The sequence below is a fragment of the Oryctolagus cuniculus genome, chromosome 17, assembly GCF_051225735.1.
Source record: "Oryctolagus cuniculus isolate XC-2025 breed Fujian yellow rabbit chromosome 17, ASM5122573v1, whole genome shotgun sequence".
NCBI classification, from domain to species: Eukaryota; Metazoa; Chordata; class Mammalia; order Lagomorpha; family Leporidae; genus Oryctolagus; species Oryctolagus cuniculus.
This window is the reverse complement of record NC_142883.1, coordinates 62,435,203-62,455,214: the sequence shown is the minus strand read 5'-3', so window position 1 is coordinate 62,455,214 and position 20,012 is coordinate 62,435,203. Positions and strand designations below refer to the sequence as shown.

The window sequence follows — 20,012 nt, the reverse complement described above, 5'->3', positions numbered from 1 at the left end:
TGACGGCTCCTCCTCTCAGTGTCTCACTTTCCCCACGCCTGAATGACAGTGGCTCCAGCCTCCATCTGAAAACCCCCCAGATCCCACTGTGCTGTGCATGCTCTGAGCTTTATGACTGCATCCCCAGTTCCCTTCCACAGCAAGGAGCTGGCATCAGGTGACCATGCATGATAAAGTCCCCAGGGTAGTCTCCCCTATGTCACCATCTGGACTATTCCTGCTACAGGGAGTGATTCCAGAGTACGTACCATTTGTCATTCCTACTGCGGTCACCTGTAATTAGAAGACAACACTGTAAGGAACAGATCGAGTTGTGTGCCGTGACCGCAGGTCTTTCATTCACTTGGTGCCATTGAAACCAGATGGGGAAGAGCAGTCCCATGGAGGGAACCCAAGACAAGAACAGAGAGATCCTAGTTCATGCCAGCAGACATGAGCTCTTCACACATGTCTGTTCGGTCCACTTTGGTTGGCAGTATTACAGAATTCGCAAAGGAAGGGATATGGTGCTGAGGAAAATCTTGCTATGTCCAGTGCCAACTGGTGCTGCCATTTTGCTCGTTGTGTCCTGAGTCAGCCCTCAGTAGATACAGACTCTACTGCAGTTGCTCCCATCAAGCACAGGGTGTGTGATTGACCCTACCCGTGTTTGGATTTTTCTTTCTGTTTTATTAAGAAAGCAGCCAAGGAAGGAGCGTTTCTGTTTTAGAGAAAGGTGGGGCACCTCACCTCAGTGTGTGGAGATTCTTTATCCACTGTGTCAGCAGGAAGCTCCGCCTCTGCATCCTCCTTGGGCACTAGGAGGAAATAGGGTGACTGTCAGTACAGGTGGAGCTGCCCCTCAGTGACCCGAGGAACACTGATGGACATGGGCGTGGGGCGAGGGTTAAGGCAGAGCAGACGAGCAGGAAAGAAACGAGAAACAGAGCCTTTGGCTTTCTAGCAAGAGGCAGCTTCATCCAGGTGAAGCAGTCCACTGAAATCGGGTCAGTACCACCGTGATTGCAGTATTTCAGGAAAAATCCTAGGACGCCTCCTATCTGTTGAGAACCGGACCTAAACTCCCACTGCTGTCTTGGTGTCTCTAAAGGTCATTTCTTCTCCTGGAACTTACTGTATTTGAATATATCACCTCTCCTATCAGCTTCTGAACATGCTAAAAAGCAACCTTTATTGGGAGTAGGGACTCCATTGTATGAAAACATCCCATTATATTCAGGTATTCCACAGTCCCGCATTATCAAAGCAATTAAATAAGATTTAAAACACTGAAATCCAAATGTATTCCTAATGTATTTAATGGGTCTTGTGACCTCTTTGTCTTTCTTTTCTATATGATATGTTTATGTCCATTGAATGGGCGGCCCAGGCCTGCTATCTAAAGCAACAGTGGGATAGTTGATGAAAGAAGTCAGCATGTGGTGGGCAGTGGTGTCTCTCAAAGACTGCACAGGAGATTTGAGACAAGGGTGATGGACACAAGGCTCACAACATCATTGTAGTTTCAGTCCTTATTTTGCGCTGTACGCTCAGGGAGAATTCTGCTGGGTTTGAGCATTTAATTCCACAGCTTGTGTTGATCATCTGTTAAATTCAGTAACATTTCTCCCTTATCTTTCTCTGCTTTGGCCAGCTGCTGAGAAAGGGCCTTGGCCTTGCCATTGGTTTACCTTCACTGCGAGAATCTGTGAGTTGACCAGAATTTTTGTTTATGTTTCACATTCATGATGATGTAGAAGCCTGCAGTTCAGTGTACCCATTGCTTCTTGGGTTATTTGACCTTGGAGCTCAGCTTGTAATCATGTATAACATCTTGGATCTCTATAGTTATGATAACTCTTGGGGCATATGTAAGTCCTGGACTCCCTTTCATGGTGTTGATAGTTATCTCATGACTGAGTGCTGACTACAGCTCAGTAGCCAGGAGGTCAGGGTTCATACTTGCTTTTCTCATTGGGACGTGAATGTCTTGGGCCACTTCTTTATGTATTATGTCATGTAAGGAGTGGAATGGAACCTACCCTTCAGACACATGTGGGGAGAGGGCTGAACGATTCACTTACATAAAGTGCAGAGGGAGATCAGATATTTTTGAGAACCAAGACTTGAGTTGTGCACGTGGAAAAACATGTTCTGGGGAAATGCACACACACACACACACACACACAAATGCTTTCAAACACATTCATGACCACTCATATAGATCTCACAACACTGATGCACACAAACCTAACACCATCTACATGGCAAAGCTATTTCCAGGGCCTGCCATATGTAGCCATAGATGTCCCTGGCCCATCAGTTTCTTTCTCCACACCCCCAGTCCTTTTTCCACCAAGAAACTGGAATCAGGTTGGATCACCAGAAGAAAGCAGGCAGGAAGTTCCCTCTCCCATCCCTTCGATCGTTCCTCAGCAGTGGAGGGATTCTAGAATATGTAGGGTTTTCACTTGCTCTTGAGGTCATCTGCAATCAGAGAAAGGAAGTCACTGTGGGACAGCCGTGTTTGCACAAGTCTTTCCTCTTGCTGACCTTGGGAAGCCTGAAGGGACATAGTGTGTGAGGCAACTGCCCTCAAATAAAGCACAGATGGCACTTGTGTGCCTGCAAGATACAAGCTTTCCACATGTCCATTTAGGTTGGCAATTCTTTTTTTTTTTTTTTTGACAGGCAGAGTGGACAGTGAGAGAGAGAGACAGAGAAAGGTCTTCCTTTGCTGTTGGTTCACCCTCCAATGGCCGCTGCGGCCGGTGTGCCATGCTGATCCAATGGCAGGAACCAGGTCTTATCCTGGTCTCTCATGGGGTGCAGGGCCCAAGCACTTGGGCCATCCTCCACTGCACTCCCGGGCCACAGCAGAGAGCTGGCCTGGAAGAGGGGCAACCGGGACAGAATCCGGCGCTCCGACGGGGACTAGAACCCAGTGTGCCGGTGCCGCAGATGCAGGATTAGCCTATTGAGCCGCGGCACCGGCCTAGGTTGGCAATTCTAACATTGATTTGTAAGAACAAAAAGCTGGGGGCTGGCATTGTAGGGCAGTGGGTTAAGCCACCCCATTTGATGCTAGCATCTTGTATCAGCATACCCGGCTGATTTTCCTATTAATGTGCCTGGGAAGGCACTGGAAGATGGCCCACGTACTTAAGTCCCTGCTACCCACATGGGAGACCCAGGTGAATTTCCTGGCTTCTGGCTTCATCCTGGCCTGGCCCTGCCTATAATGGCCATGTGCGAAGTGAACCAAAGGATTTAAGATCTCTCTCTCTCTCTGTCTTTCCCTCTTGCTTTCTGTTACTTTGCCTTTCAAGTAAACACTTGACGGGCTTCATCATCTGCCCAAAGTAGATGCTTCACTCGCAGGACCTTTGAGTCATTGGAGACTGAATCCATTAAGCTGAGTTCATATTGGAGAAGGTGTAGTTACACCTGCGGGTGTTCTTTGAAGATGAAAAGGCAGGACCAAGACGGGAGACAGCCAGGAGATGGTGGGGGAAGAAATTCAAGCACTGCTGTAGCTATCCAGGAAGCCCTGGGTTCCAGGAAACCAGAGGAAGCTGAGAACGGGCAAGGAAAGGTTGTCCCTGGTGGATTTCTGAGGGAGTCTGCCTTGCCTACACCTGGTTTCTGACACCCAACCCTCAGACATGAGACAGCATTTCCAGCTTTTCAAACCAACCAACCAACCTGGTCCTTAGTTATGGCCACCCTAAAAACCAGTACAGGCACCTTCAATCAAGAGAACTACATTCTGTGGTTCACATGAAGAAGTTTCCAAGGTAGACCAAAGTGTGAGCCCTATCACACACTGTACTTATTTAAATATTGCATGTCATACAGAATATGCTACTAAGTCATTAAGGGATTGCACTAGCGTTCAATAAAGGAAGATTGCTTGGAAAATTCCCCAGCAAGTATGGAAGCCAAATAACATACTGTCCAAAACAAATGGATCCCTAGTAGACTCTGTAGTAAATTTAAATTATTGTGAACAAAACAAAACGAAAACATCATTTGTGGGTTGCATTGAAGCAGTGCTGAGAAGGAAAATGGTGCCACTAATGAAATATATTAGAAAATGAAGGTGCCCTATGATAATAAGGGATTCTTTTGGCCTGGGAAACCAGAGGATCAAAGGGCAATTAATGTAAATTAGATGTTAAAAAATGGCAGTTTTTCTCAGAAATCAATGTAATAGAAAATAGGAACTCAACAGCAAAAACCAAAAAGTCAAAAATCGTTTCTTTGAAAAGCTCAGTAAGATTGTGAAACCTCTCCCTGTCCAAGCTCAAAAAAGAAGAAACAGTGTACTGCTACATCCTTACCATGGGTGGCGTGGACAGTAAATGGAAAATAAAGGAGTGCTTTGCATACTGTGTGCTCACAAAGCAGACAGATCCCATGAAACAGACTGATTCCTTTAGAGTCAGAAACCACTTCCGCTAGCCAAGCTGAGATCTAACCAAGCTGAAGAGGCCTTTGTAACTAGGAAAGACATGAACGCATAAGTTTGCAACAAAAGGTATCAGGCCTAGATGGATCCATTGGCCAATTCCAGCCAATTCTTACCAAGAAAAACATTGTCCCCAAACAAGCAAGGGGGAAGCTGTATATACCTGGGAAAGTTGCACAGACCCTCACACCTCATCCCCACCCCCACCCCTGTGCCTAAGTTCCCTGTGTGAGATGTGGAAATATTGATATGTTCTGTTCGTGGTTTTGAGCTCCAGGGATTAAAAACAAGTGAAAACTTTCCAAGTTGTCGCTTCACTATTGAATTTGTTCAGTCTTCAAATGCCTGGAAGAATAAGTGAGTCATGTGGGGGTGACTGAATACAGGGAGGATTCTAGGATGACTACCGAAGAGGGGAGAGTGAAAGTCACTCTTCCTCCTTCCATGGGTAGAAAGCTTTCTACCTCCTGGAGAATCTCTGTGATTGCCCAAGGATTAGCCCTGAGTTATGGCAGATTAGCAGTTGTTCCGTGTGATTTGTAGTTGAGCAAGTTGAAGTTTACAGATTGACCGTTGCTTGTCCAGAGCCCCAAAACTGACAAGTGATGGATCAGGGGCAGGATCACTGTTGTGTCCCTAGTGGACAGAGAACCCTGAACACCCGAGATGTCTTCTTCCTGCCCCCAAGAACCCTGGACTAGGAGCTCCTCTACTCTCTCAAATCCTCCAGCACCAGGGTTTCCTAGGGAACACCCACGTTCTGGAAGAAGTGTCAGAGACAAGAGAAATTGTGAGCCAGATGTCTCCTCTGGGTTTCTAATCCTGACCTAAAGTGGGACACTTCCCTCCAGGACTTCCTCTCTGAGGGTCTGGAGAAGCCCATATTGAGCCCTTCGTGGTCTGGCATCTTCACACTGTCCCCTGTCTCCCAGCCTTCCCCATAATCAGATGACCACCCCATGGCCCAGTGGTCAGGGCATCCCCCCGCAAGTGCCATGTTAGGGTGAGCCATGAATTCTCTTCCCTTGCCATGGCCTTGCCCACATGCACACTTAACAGAAATTCACCTGAAATGGTGCCATGTGGGCGGGGCCTCAGGGACCTTCCTTTCTGTGATTCCCTGTGGTTTGCCTGTGGTTTGTCCTCTCCAACAGGTTGACATTGACACCCATCACTGTGGTGGTGTAGGATGGGGCTTTCAGCAGTGATTAGAGTTGAAGGGGATTCCTGTGGTTGTCTCAGGACTGAACTGGTCAGGACCTGGGTGGGTCATCAGGAAGCAAGCTCAGCCCTCCCACTGTCTCTCTTCTGCATGGTCCTGCTCTTCCACTTGTGCACCATGGTAGGATACAACCTGGGACGCTTACCAGATATGAGCACCTGATCTCCAGACTCCCACCATTGACAACCCTGAGCTCAAGGATCTTCTTTCCTTTATAATTTACCCTGTGTCTGGTGTGGTTTAATTTCTCAGAAAACTAGGAATTCCTGCTCAGAAAGTAGCTGAGCAGCCTCAAATTTCTATCTGAGAAAGGGCAGTGTCTGTGTCAGCTCTGGTGTGCCCATGACCTTCCTCACCAAAACTCAGTCCTTAGGAAGCCCTCACCTCTCTCTAGAGCCTGCAGGGACAGAAGACACATTCCCTCTCCTGTCAGAGAGGTCGACCCATTGTCAAACCTTCTGCATTCAAACCCATTTCTCCCTGCAGACCACCAAGTAGGTCCCCTCTCTTCTGTCTTCAGATGTCCATCTCGTTGACCCAGCCACACAGTCCCTCCTCCCCACTTCCCTGACAGTCCCCAAACAGCAGGGTTCATGTGTTCACCCACCCCGTGGAAATCCCAGCCTGACATCCCAGTTTCTTTTCTCATGTGAAAAAATATCTCTGGATTACCACTGTTCTTATAGTCTTGGTCTCAGATGGTGACCTCTGAAGAGATGGGCATGAAAGTTCCCTCTTGAGTGATGTCTGTTTTGTGTTTGGTCTCAATTTCTCCTGACCTGACGAAAGTAGTGTGGTTTCTTCCCTCTCATCTATTCTCTCAATAGCTGTGAGCAAACTTGACATTAGGAATAATGTGTATTTTAAAATATAGGAAATATTTACAACAGCAAATAAATAGAAGCCCTGAAAGTAGAAAGTGAGTAATACTAACCTCCAGATTTATAGATCTGTAGACAGGTTGGAGTAGGGGAAGTGAAAGTCCCTGAGGAAAGTGTATCATGCAGGACGTGCTGGCCCCCTGGAAGAAACAGCCCCGTGGAGGTCTCTGTGACTTACCTGCTGAGCAGCAGTTGTGATTCCCCATCTCAGACCACTCTGGCCGTGAAGATGTGGACAGCACAACTGCGTTCAACTGTGAGCCTCTCAGCTCATAGAGTGACAGTTGGAACGGAAGGCTGATGTCACTCAGCACATTACCGTGGTGACAGGACACCATATAGTTTTCAGAGTGAGGCCATGCCCCACTGTACGTGATGCTGGGCTGCTGTCTACACAGCTATACTTTTCTATGTCCAAGTGTGTCATTGGACAGTCCCAAAATTTGTTTCTAAACCTGAATCCAAGACCCACACACTGCCATTCTCTGCTTGTGACAGTAAGTTGAATGAATAAAAAGGACCTGTTTTCAATCATGGCATTTTCAGCATGAGGCTGGCATAGCAAACATGTTGAGAGTAGAAGGGGTTCATTCCATGCTTGATTTGAGATCCCATTATTATCCCGTGACATATCTAGATCAAGCAGTTTATATTTGTTCTAAATTAAATTAAAAATTGATTTATTAGGAATTTCACTTTAAAATCTCCCTCACTCTTAATCAAATTCTTCATATGATCATTGCTTTAACAAAATACCCAGGGTTGCATAAATTGTAAAAAAGAAAGAAAAAAAGGAAAAAGGCTTCATGAGAGCAGGCATTTGGGCAGCAGTTAAGGTGTCCCTTGGTTTGCCCACATTCCATATCAGGGCCTAAGTAAAGTCTGGGTCCAACCCTGAGACCACCTTGCTGCTACTGTGCAGCCTGGGAGGCAGACAATGGCTGCTTGAGTAGCTGGATTCCTGCCACCCACACGGGAGACCTGCATTCACTTCCCAACTCGTGACTTTGGTGTTGTATATTCATCTTCATTTGTTGGGATAATACTTTTAATTTCTGACAGGCTCTGGTGTTGAATTTTTAAATAAAAATAAGTATTGCTGGGATGGCACTGTGTCACAGTGGGTAAAGCCACCACCTTGCAGTGCTGGCATCTGGTATGGGCACTGGTTCAAGTCCTGGCTTCTCCACTTCTGATCCAGCTCTCTGCCGTGGCCTGGGAAAGCAGTGGAAAATGGTCCAAGTCCTGCATGGGTCTCAGAAGAGGCTCCTGGCTCCTGTTCAGATCAGCTCAGCACTGGCCGTTGTGGCCATTTTGCGAGTGAAACAGGATGGAAGACCTCTCTGTAACTTTGCTTTTCAAATAAATAAATCAGTAAATCTTAAAAAAAAAAATTCCTGCTTGGTCTCAAGGTGTTTGTGAATATTCCACACACCCTTGTATTGTGAATTGCCAGTTGAATGTGCATTTTGGTCTGGGAACATGCTCTGTAGGATTTATGATAGTTAATATTGCACAGATTGTTGCTTGGACACTGAATGTGTTAAGTGCACCAGTGTTTGGCATGGTGCTGTTGAGGAATGCACTATTCTAGACGTATTTCTTAGATGCAGGTGATTGATGATGCTTCAGTTCAACCCTGAACTCACAGGCGCCCTGGGTTGATTGGGCACGAGGCTGTAACCAGCTCCTGGCTTGTGCATTGTCAATTGACATCCCCAGACCCTCCAGGAGTTGGACTATTCCTCTTTGCCCAACAGTGGAGGTTCTGGACTGGACCCAGTGCTTATGCACCCACCTGGCTATTAGGCCCACGCTCTGCCTTGGATCTAGTGAGGTGAGTCTCATGTGTTGTGTTGCCCAGAATGGTGGTACAACCACACTTGAATCCTGTCACTATGCAGATAAAGGAACAATTTTCCCGGTTTTTTAGACAGCTTTTTGTCCAGTTATGTACTTGTCTTTATCTAATTGTAAGAGGACATGACCAAGTATTTTCCAAGAGGGTTATTTTTGTTATACACAACAGAAAGGTCTGAGCTTCTCAATGATGAACGAAGAGACACCTGGAAACCTTGCTGGGCTAAGATCAGAGGTGACCTGGGCTGATACAGGCCCTTGTTCTTACCTAGGACTTTGGGGAGGCCTGTGGCATGTGGCTTAGGAGTATAACTAAAAGAGGTAGTCAGTTGGTCTTTTTTTTTTTTTTTTTTTTTTTTTTGGGCTCCGTAACTATACCATCTCCCTCTGCTTCAAATGTGTCTCCTGGGCTCTTCATCTTGGTTCTCAGGGGGTCCTGGTCCCAGTTGGTCTTTTAAGTAACCTGTTCCCTGCCTTTAGGACAAAATAATTTTGGCCTGCCTCGGCTCTCTTATAAGGCCTGTGGCCTTAGCCTGGCTATATGAATTCCCCATCATCCACACTGTTGTCCTACCTGGCATGGCTCTCCTATAGCCTGGTTTCATGTTACCGCATGCTTTTATGTACTGCCTGTCTCCAGAGGAACCTGACAGTGCATAGTAATGGAAAGTTCTCAGGGGATAGCCCCAGCTCCAGCCCCTCCTCTGCTCTCAAGTTGGAGCCTTGGTGGTTTATTGAAGAGATTTATTGAAGAGATGGTTGCATACCCTTGGGAAGAGAGGCAGTATCACCACTTGGAGTGAGGTCCTTTTAGTCAGGGATGGATCAATGGCATGGGAATGTGTCTAGTGAGTGGTGTCTGCCTTGGGAATCTGGGGCTGGCAATGAAGGGACTCTCTGGGTGTTTATGCCCCATGCACTTGCCTGTAGGGGAGTAGAGGTCCCAATGGCCCTTGACCAGGGAGATGGATTTTGTGTGTTTCCATGGATTATGTGTATATTGGAGGGTCTCCCTGGGTGTTTATGACCTCAAATTTGCCAGTAGGAGTACAGAGGGACCAGTGACCCCTGGAGAAATGGACTGTGTGTGTGTATGTGTGTGTGTCTGTGTGTGTGTGTAGATAAGGCATGTTTCTAAGTATTTGGTGAATATTTATTCATATATTTAATACTTTCTTGATAGCAACTAATGATTTTGGGAGCCATGTATTTATTTCTGTATTACTTATTTGTTTTGGTAACTTTTTGTTCCAGAACATTTTTTAATCTACAAAAGAAAATTTGTGAAGTAGTACAAAGAGTTTATGTATACCCAATACCCGGATTTCTCTTTTATTAACATCTCATATTAGCATTGTATGTTTTTGCAATTAATGAACCACATCCAGCTTCCCCTGTTTGTTTTCCAAATTCCTTCTATCCTCCCCACCCCTCCCAGTCTTTAGTAATCAACATTCTGTGTTCACATTGAATTTTATTTTGCTTCCACAGATGAGGGAGAACATATGGTATTTGTCTTTCTGGCTTATTTCACTCAGCGTGATGTCCTCCATTTGCATCTATTTTGCTAAAAATGATAAGATCCCATTCTTTTAATGGCTGGATAGTGTTCCATTGTGTGTATATACCACTTCTTTTATATCCACTCACTTTTGGGGTCCTATCCAAGAAAACATAGCCTACTTCAACATCTTGAAGTACTTGCCCTTGGTTTTCTAGTAGCTATTTTATACTTTCATGTCTAACATTTAGATCTTTGATCCTTCTTGAGTTGATTTATGTATTTTGAGAGATAGGATTCCAATTTTTTAAAAGATTTATTTATTTATTTTAAAGGTGGAGTTACAGAAAGGCAGAAGCAGAAGCAGAAGCAGAAGCAGAAGCAGAAGCAGAGGCAGAGAGAGAGAGAGAGAGAGAGAGAGAGGTCTTCCATCCACGGGTTCATTCCCCAGATTGCTGCAATGGCCAGAGCTGTGTCGATCTGAAGCTAAGAGCCAGGAGCTTCCTCCAAGTCTTCCCACATGGGTGCAGGGGCCCAAGGACTTGAGCCATCTTCTACTGCTTTTCCAGACCATAGCAGAGAGCTGGTTCAGAAGTGGAGCATCCAGGACTTGAACCCGTGCCCATATGGAATGCTGGCAGTGCCGGCGACGGCTTTACCCTCTACGCCACAGCGCTGGCCCCAGGACTCTAATTTCATTCTTCTATGTATGTACCAAGTTTTGCCAGCACCATTATTGAAAAGGCTGTCCTTTCCCCATATTCTTTGTGCCTTTGTCAAAGATCAGTGGGCTGTTTTCACATGTCTTAATTTCTGAGTTCTCTATTGCACTTCATTGATTTGTGTGTTGGCTATTGTGCCAGTTCTGTGGTGTTTTAGGTCCTGCACCTTTGCAGTTTGCTTTGAAATCAGCTTTTGGGACACCATCAGCTTTTTGTTTGGTTTTGCTCAGAGTTGCTTGGCTCTTCTGGGTCTTTTGTGATTCCAAATGGATTTTTTGGTTGTTTCTTCTAATTGTGTAAAGAATGTCATTGGTGTTTTGATTTGCGTTGCATTGAATCTGTAGGATTATTTAGGTAGTACAGACATTTTAATTACATTAGTTATTACAGTCCATGGGCATGCAGTTTGTTTCCACTTTTTTTGTGTCCTTGGTGATCTCTTCTGTCATTGTTCTATATTTTTATTGTAGAGATCTTTAACTTATTTGGTTAAATTTCTTTCTAAATATGAATGGAAAATTAGCAGGCAGTATACTAGCCAAGTTCAATGAAGAGAGTACACCTGACAGACCAGGTGCTGATCTAAAGAAAGAATTGAGAACCTAGTCTGCATTAAGAATGGATTTTTACAGGAATTCAGTATGGCCAGGTGTCATATTGCTTGTAAGAAAGCCTTAAAATGCAGAGTGAGGGACTGTCATTGTGGCACAGCGTGTTAAGCCACCAGTTGTTAAGCCACTGCCTGTGTGCCAGCATCCCATACGGGTGCCATTCAAGTCCTGTCTGCTCTGTTTCCAAATCAGCTGCCCACTAATATGCCTGGGAAAGGAGCAGAAGAAGGCTCAAGCCCTTGATCCTCTGTTCCCACGTGGAAGACTCAGATGGACTTCCAGGCTCTTGGCTTTAGCCTGGCCATTGCAGTCATTTGGGGAGTGAGCCAGTAGATGGAAGATCTCTTGCTCTCTCTCTCTCTTTCAATCTCTATCTATTATCTATCTATCTCTATTTCTATATCTCTATCTTTATCTCTATTTCTCTCTCCATCTCTCTTTGTAACTCTGCCCTTCAAATAATCTTTTAAAAAAAATCCTGATATGGAGGCAAAGTTCTCAGGGGAGAGGCCCAGCTTAACCCATTTTTAGTATTTGAGAAAGCTCTTACTGGTTTCCATTATGGCTGTACCAGTTTATGTTCCCATTAACTGTTCACCATAGTCATATTAAAAAGGCATGGTGATATGTAATAGAAGTTTTTATTTACATTTCCTGGGAGGATTAGTGATGTTGAGTGTATTTCCATGTACCTTTTGTACTTGTATATGTACTCTTTGAGATATGTATGTGGCTGTCTTTGCTCCATTTATTAAGGAATTACATGGTGTCTTGTAATACAGCTGTTGGAGGTCCTTGAATGTTTTGAGTGTTAACCCCTTATAAGATGAGTGATTTGCACTTGTTGTCTCCTGTTCTGTAGGTCATCTCCTCACTCTGTTGGTTGTTTCTTGTGCTGTCAAGAAGCTTTGTGGTTGGAGGTAATCACATTGGTGTATTTTCATTTTTGTTCTCTCTGGTTTTAGGGCCAAATCCAACAAACATCCCAGTGAACATCAACATCATGAATTCAAAAAATCCTTTTTCCTATTTTTTCTTGATGGAGGTGGTTTAGGTTTAGAGTTTGAAACCTTCCTCTTGGCCAGTGCCACGGCTCACTTGGCTAGTCCTCCACCTGCGGCGCCAGCACCCATGGTTCTAGTCCAGGTTAGGGTGCCAGATTCTGTCCTGGTTGCCCCTCTTCCAGTCCAGCTCTCTGCTGTGGCCCAGGAAGGCAGTGGAGGATGGCCCAAGTGCTTGGACCCTGCACCCACATGGGAGACCAAGAGTAAGCACTTGGCTCCTGGCTTCGGACTGGCACAGCGCACCAGCTGTAGCAGCTATTTGGGGAGTGAAGCAACGGAAGGAAGACCTTTGTCTCTGTCTCTCTCGCTGTCTAACTCTGCCTGTCCAAAAAAAAAAAAAAAAAAAAGAAACCTTTCTCTTCAGTCTTAATCCATTTTGTCTTGAGTCTGTTGGGAAGCCACAAGCCCTTGATTCTGCAGCAGGAAAACCTAGAAACCATAGTCAACTTTATCAAAAGCACACTGCCCAACCTGGGCTTGGTACAGATGGAGAAGACCATCAACCAGGTGTTTGAGATGGACATCGCTAAGCAGTTACAAGCTTATGAAGTCGAGTACCACATGCTTCAAGAAGGGCTCATTGACTCCTCCCCGCTCAGTGACAACCAAGGAATGGATAAATGAGAGAAAACCAACAACAGCTTACACAAACAGAACCTTGACCTCCTTGAACAATTGCAGGTGGCAAACAGCAGGATCCAAAGCCTGGAGGCCACGGTGGAGAGCTGCTGAGCAGTGAGAGCAAGCTGAAGCAGGCCCTGTTGGCACCATCTACTGCTTTCCCAGGCCATGTCAAAGAGCTGGATCAGGAGTGCAGCATCCAGTACTTGAACCAGCAGCACTCGTATGGGATGCCAGCACTGGAGGCCAGGTCTTTAACCTGCTATACCAGGCTCCAGCCCAAATCTAAAAACATTGTTGTCATCCACTCGTAGATCTCACTGCAGTGACTATGCATCTGTTTCCTTTTGGTCATAATTTTCCTGAGCAGTTCTGCTGCCTGAGAGCAGCACTTTGTTTCCAGTTGGGCTCTCTCACTGGATGCTTCCTAATTGTACAGGTGCCAGTGAAAGGCTGCCAGGACAGATAGATCAGCCGGGGTCCCAGCACTGGTTCTGAGGGTACCCATGAGGAGTTCCCCTGCCTCCTAAGGCCATTCTGCTTTTCCACATGCTGCTGTCTTCACTTCTGGACCTGCTGATCTGAACCATCCCTAGCGTGCACGTACACACAGGAGAGTAGACCAGCACCTCCACCGCATGCCTCGGCAGCATTTCTGAGGTCACTGGTACACATTATGGAATCCATGAATTCTTCCAGCCTGTGCTTGGAGTGCTCTGGGACAGGTCATCTGTACACGCTTGCAGGGCGTCAGAGGCTGGAAGGGCTTGTATGACATTGTCCTGCATTTGTTGACAAGTCATGCATGTGTGTATGTGCAGGGGTGCTTAAGATGCAGCTGTGACCTGGCTCAGCCATTCCTTCAATGGGAGTCCATGGAGAGTGAGCACTAGAGCATCCCCAGGCTACAGGAAACCAGGAGTTCACTCACACAGTCCTGCTGTTAACTTTACATGTGTGAGGATCAGTGTTTTATTTCCAGGAAACCCAGTCTGTAGTGTGTGTGCATACATCTTTAATTCTCAGGAATTAGATTCATGACGTTATGTGAATGATAGGATTTTATTTATACATTAATTTTTTACATGGGCAAAAAAAAGTCAAGGAGTTCTTTCCCTTTGAGAATTTATTTCAAAACAGTGCATTTAATGGCAACATGGGTGAATCAGTAAGAGGGTCCTTGGCCATCGTGTATCAAACACAAGGAATCGTAGCATGCCTGCTTTCTTTGTCTGAACTTGGCAAGATTGTATTGTGCTAGCGTTGTGGGCCTAAGTGTACATGACTTTATGTGTATCTGTCTTGTAATCTTAGGAATTCAAGAGGAATAATGATCACTAATAAATGAAAAAAATTTCTGTAGTTTAACCAGATTTTTCTGAAGATTGATATAAAGTGAAAATTATTAACTAAATTCAAATGACACAAATATAAGTAGAAAAAAACACTAATTGTTTATTTTGTGACTCAAATAAACCAGAAGAAACTCAGACCTAATGATCCTGTGAATGAAATAGTGACCAACAGAGAAAGGGTAACCAGTAACTTAGAGGAAGCGTTTTGTAGACACACAATAGAAATAACTCCGTGAGCTCCAGGATTCTGACACTGCCTCTCTGTATAAAGGGACTGAATCTAGATTTGGGAACTTGGGGGCTGTTGTCCTCCATAACAGGACTTCTACTGAGTAAGAATAATCAGGTCAGACTGATTGAGAGGGGAGGTTCATGAAACAATGAACTACAGAGGCAGGAGATTAGGTGTTGTATTATTTAGCATTGCGCAGAAACAACTGAGAAAGCAGGGTGAGGCGAGACAGGCATTTCTGAATGCTGTTGCTCATTCAGAATTTCCAAAACCTAATTTTCTGTAAAAAGGATGACAACAACATATTGATGGATCATACAAGGGTACCAGAGGGAGAATCAGTAATCGAAACAAAGAAGGAACCAGGCCACACATGAACAGACTCTGATCTTGGTGTCCTTTGTGTGTGGAGCAGAGTCGCTTTCAGGATGAAGGAAAAATCACCAAGACAATGGTACCAAGCGTGAAGGGACATCATTACTAAGAATCAGGGAAACTCAGAAATGGATGGGCAGGACTCAGGGAAGAAGAAGGAAAACAGGAGAAAATAACATCAGCCTTGAAATGCAAACCACAAGAAACACAGGAACAGACTGTGCCTTAGAAGAAGCAGAAGGTGACATAAAGGGAAATACTGTTAAGAACAGGAAGTTTACTGAAGATTTCAGAACACGAGAGGGAGATACCAAAGGTGAATCCATGCATGTGTATGAATGGGATTCCTGGAAGAGGGAACCAATGCAGTGATCTAGACTAATAATTAGAATTCAGACTTCTTCTGCTATGAAATATACTCCCACACTACTTCATAGAATCCTGGGTCTGACTTTGAGTGACTGATGTCACTGATACTCTAGTAGCATCTGTGAATTAAAAGAAAATGTGTTCATGCATCTAGAGTTCAAGGATGAGCGGCACAGAAGGAAATGAAAATGAGACTCTCACCAGTCTTGTAGAGACAGAGAGTCTGGGACAGGGGAATAAAAATGTATTTAAGATACTCAAGAAGAGAAAGGATAAGTCAGGAATTTTGTGCCATTCAAGCTGACGTTAGGTGATAAATGCTTTGGCGTCCAGGTGGTCATGAGAGGTCCTGGGTGAGATGGACCTCATGGTCCCTTCCAGAGGAGGAGCAGACACGAGACAACACAACCACTAGGAAGTCATTGCTGCAGCACAGATTGAAAAGACCACGCCTGGCAGTGACTTTCAGTGGAGACCACAGCTTTCCGGTTCCTTTCCAGAGAGTGCTGGTGAGGGCACTCACTAGGTGACTGCTCCCGGACCCTTTGAACTTCTACCTTTGCTAAGCTTGTTTTCCTACACTGTGCTTTATTAGACAAAACCATATGAAACCAACTGGTGCTCGGTGATGATTTAATATCAGAGCTTGCAGAGGACTGGTGAGGAGGGCCGTGGCTGCTGTTGTGTCTCCTCCTGTGTGGTTCAAGCTTCCGATGGTGTGGGAAGCTCCAGCTCCTCTGGGTCCAAGGACTCCACACTGCAGACTTCCGAGCAGCTGAAGATGTCTGCAAGAAAGACACAGGAGCAGGGGTCAGTGGGGGGACAGGGATGCAGCAGGGGTGTGGGCAGTGGGGTGGGAGTACAGCACTCAAGGGCTCCTGATCTCAGGATCTCCCAATCTCAGCAGCAGTCAGGGTCGTGGTCACTGAGCCCATTTGCTAGGGCGAATTCCCCCAGGCATTCATGGGACAGCCTTCAGGGAGGTAACCCCTTAAACTGTGAACTTGATGCACAGGAAAGGGCAAGTCTCTCGGGCCCTGGGATTTCTCTCTCTCTCTCTCTCTCTCTCTCTCTCTCTCTCTCTCTCTCTCATTTACTAAATATAAATTTCCAAAGTACAACTTTAGGATTGTAGCGGCTTTTTTCCCCCATAAACTCCTTCCCACCGCAACCATCCTATCTCCCACTCCCTCTCCCATCCCACTCACATCAAGATCATTTTCAATTATCTTTATATACAGAAGATCAGTTTAGTATACACTAAGTAAAGATTTCAACATTTTGCACCCACACAGAAACACAAAGTATAGAGCACTGTTTGAGTACCAGTTATACCATTAATTCACATAGTACAACACATTAAGGACAGAGATCCTACATGAGGAGTAAGTGCACAGTTGGTCTAACAATTGACACTCTTATTTATGATGTCAGTAATCACCCAAGGCTCTTGTCATGAGCTGCCAACGCTATGGAATCCTTTTTTTTCTTTTTTTTTTTTTTTGGACAGGTAGAGTTAGACAGTGAGAGAGAGAGACAGAGAGAAAGGTCTTCCTTCCATTGGTTCACCCCCCAAATGGGTGCTATGGCCAACATGCTGCGGCCGGCTTATTGCGCCGATCCGAAGCCAGGAGCCAACTTCCTCCTGGTCTCCCATGCGGGTGCAGGGCCCAAGCACTTGGGCAATCCTCTGCTGCCCTCCCAGGCCACAGCAGAGAGCTGGACTGAAAGAGGAGCAACTGGGACAGAATCCAGTGCCCCAACCGGGACTAGAACCTGGGGTTCCAGCGCCACAGGCAGAGGATTAGCCTAGTGAGCCACGGCGCTGGCCTGGGAGCCTCTTGAGTTCACCAACTCCCATCTTGTTTAGACAAGGCCATAGTCAAAGTGGAAGTTCTCTCCTCCCTTCAGAGAAAGGTACCTCTTTCTTTGATGGCCTGTTCTTTCCGCTGGGATCTCGTTCACAGAGATCTTTCATTTAGGTCATTTTTTTTTCCCCTGAGTGGCTTGGCTTTCCATGCCTGAAATACTCTCATGGGCTCTTCAGCCAGATCCGAATGCCTTAAGGGCTGAACTGAGGCCAAAGTGCTGTTTAAAACATCTGCCATTCTGTGAGTCTGCTGTGTATCCTGCTTCCCATGTTGGATTGTTCTCTCCATTTTAGTTCTATCAGTTAGTATTAGCAGACACTAGTCTTGTTTATGTGTCCCTTTGACTCTTAATCCTATCATTATGATCAATTATGAACTGAAGCTGATCACTTTGACTAGTGAGATGGCATTGGTACATGCCACCTTGATGGGATTGAATTGGAATCCTCTGGCACATTTCTAGCTCTACCATTAGGGGTAAGTCCGATTGTGCATGTGCCAAACTGTACATCTCCTCCCTCTCTTATTCCCACTCTTATATTTAATGGGGATCACTTTTCAGTTAAATTTCAACACTTTAGAATAATTGTGTGTTAATTAAAGAGTTCAACCAATGGTACTAAATAGAACAAAAAAAATACTAAAAGGAATAAAGTAGTAAGTTGTTCCTCGACACTCAGGACAAGGGCTGATCAAGTCACTGTTTCTCATAATGTCCATTTCACTTCAATAGGTTTCCTTTTAGGTGCTCAGTTGTCACAGATCAGGGAGAATATATGATATTTGTCCCTTTGTGACTGGCTTATTTCACTCAGCATGATGTTTTCCAGATTCCTCCATTTTGTTGCAAATGACCAGATTTCATTTTTTTACTGCTGTATAGTATTCTATAGAGTACATGTCCCATAATTTCTTTATCCAGTCTACTGTTGATGGGCATTTAGGTCGATTCCATGTCTTAGCTATTGTGAATTGAGCTGCAATAAACATTGAGGTGCAGACAGCTCTTTTATTTACCAATTTAATTTCCTTTGGGTAAATTCCAAGGAGAGGATTGGCTGGGTTGTATGGGAGGGTTATATTCAGGTTTCTGAGGAATCTCCAAACTGGCTTCCATAGTGGCTTTACCAGTTTGCATTCCCACCAACAGTGGGTTAGTGTCCCTTTTTCCCCACTTATTCACCAGCATCTGTTTTTGGTAGATTTGTGTAAGTAAGCCGTTCTAACCTGGCCCTGGGATTAAAAAGCCAAGGCCTACTCCCCTGGGTCTGATGACACAGGGTGGGGCTGTGATCCTGCCCAGTCTGACCTCACCATCAGAATCTAGGATCCAACCTGTGACCCACATGTTAACTACAGACAACTTCCCCAGCTCTTCGGTTTCCTTCCCTAATCTTGCAGAACTTCTTTCTATCCTCCCTGTAGATCTGATCTCAAGCATGTAATTGGAAACTGTTATTTTGTGGCATTAAAACCATATCATGATTGCTTTAGTACCTTTCAGCATGGAACTGGGATGGAAGCCACTTCTTCTGAAAGGGTCATAAAACCAGTGTGTGTGTAAAATCAGAGCACAGACGAGAAGAACAGAGGGACTTGTGGCCCTGCTCCTGTCACTCTCCAAAGTGAGCTTTGCTTTGAATTGATGTCAAGTGTTTCTGTTAGAACTTGACAGCTAACCAGATGATTTTATATCCCCCCCAATAAAACAGTTTAAACATATTTTAAAAAGCCTCGGTCGTCACCCTCTAAGAAAAGGGGCTGAGGGCCCCCCCCTGAGGATTGGGGAAATCCCAGCAGCCCCTTGTTCTGCACTGGCCCCTAAGTAGTGTCAGGATGGGCCAGGTACCCACAGGGCTGCAAAGGTGGATCTGTGGCCTCTTCTGGTATGAAAAGGAGCCCAGAGGTGCCTCCCTCTGTCCATCCTCACCTCATTGTCTCGAGGTGGAGGAGCTCAGGGACAACACTAGTGTCCCACCACAGCTGGTGAGGCTCCCTGTTGGCATCCATGTCGGGCAGGCAGGAAAGTGCCCTCTAGAGGGAGGTGTTGAGCGGCTCTGGTGGCTCTTCCAGAAACAACACCACCCGTGGCCACACTGAAGCCATTCACATGCCAGTCGTACCAACACCCCCAGCCTTCCCTTCAGATGAAAGCAGCTCCTGGGGGCTCAGCCTGGGAGCCCTAGGAGGATGTGTCCCTGGGACCACCTCAGGGCACATCCTTCACTCACCTGCGTGGATCCTGAATACCCATTCCTCTCCACTCTCCAGGTCAGGCTCGACGGCAGCCTCTCCACCTCTGGGCTCCAGTTTGTTGGCTTCCCTGAAGTGTCACAAAGAATGTGAAGCAATGGAGTCCATGTGCCCTTACTTCCTTGACCCCCGTCTACCTGCTCCAAACTCACAATTCCTGATCTTCATCGAGGTCCTCCATGTCCTGAAGACTTTGGGGATAGTTCACATCCAGGGAACATGTGGACAGCTGGAAGGAGACAAGTATGTTTCCTGAATCAGACGTTAAGGAAAAGCCCTGTCCTGGGGGACATGGAGGCCAGAGTCAGACTTCCCTGGAGTCCTCCCTCCACTGACACTGGGACCCTGCCTGCCTGTCCCCAGCCCAGCTCCCTGTGTGGGCAGTCGGGTTGCTCAGCAGTGTTTCATAGTGCAGTCCAGGGGTGAGGAGTGAGGGTAAGGCTGATGAAGGGAGAGGGGAGGGCTGCAGAGAGACTGGATCAGCATCCACAGTGCAAGGACATCCACTGCCTGGATGCCACCAGGTCCTGCAGGATGCGAATCATCCACTGTGGTGAGGAGGGAATGTGGGAGAAGCAGGACCAGGGGCTTGTGAGCAAGAAAGCAAGAGAATCAGAAAAGAGAT

General features: G+C 45.8%; 1 long non-coding RNA gene across 1 annotated transcript in view; it reads left to right on the top strand.

Moving 5' to 3' along the window:
* Positions 1-20,012, top strand: part of LOC108175821 (uncharacterized) — a 193,388-nt gene that overhangs the window by 158,783 nt on the left and 14,593 nt on the right. The window contains exon 8 of the long non-coding RNA XR_016223615.1: positions 1,634-1,687. This is a non-coding gene — a long non-coding RNA (uncharacterized LOC108175821). The remainder of the gene's footprint in view (positions 1-1,633; positions 1,688-20,012) is intronic.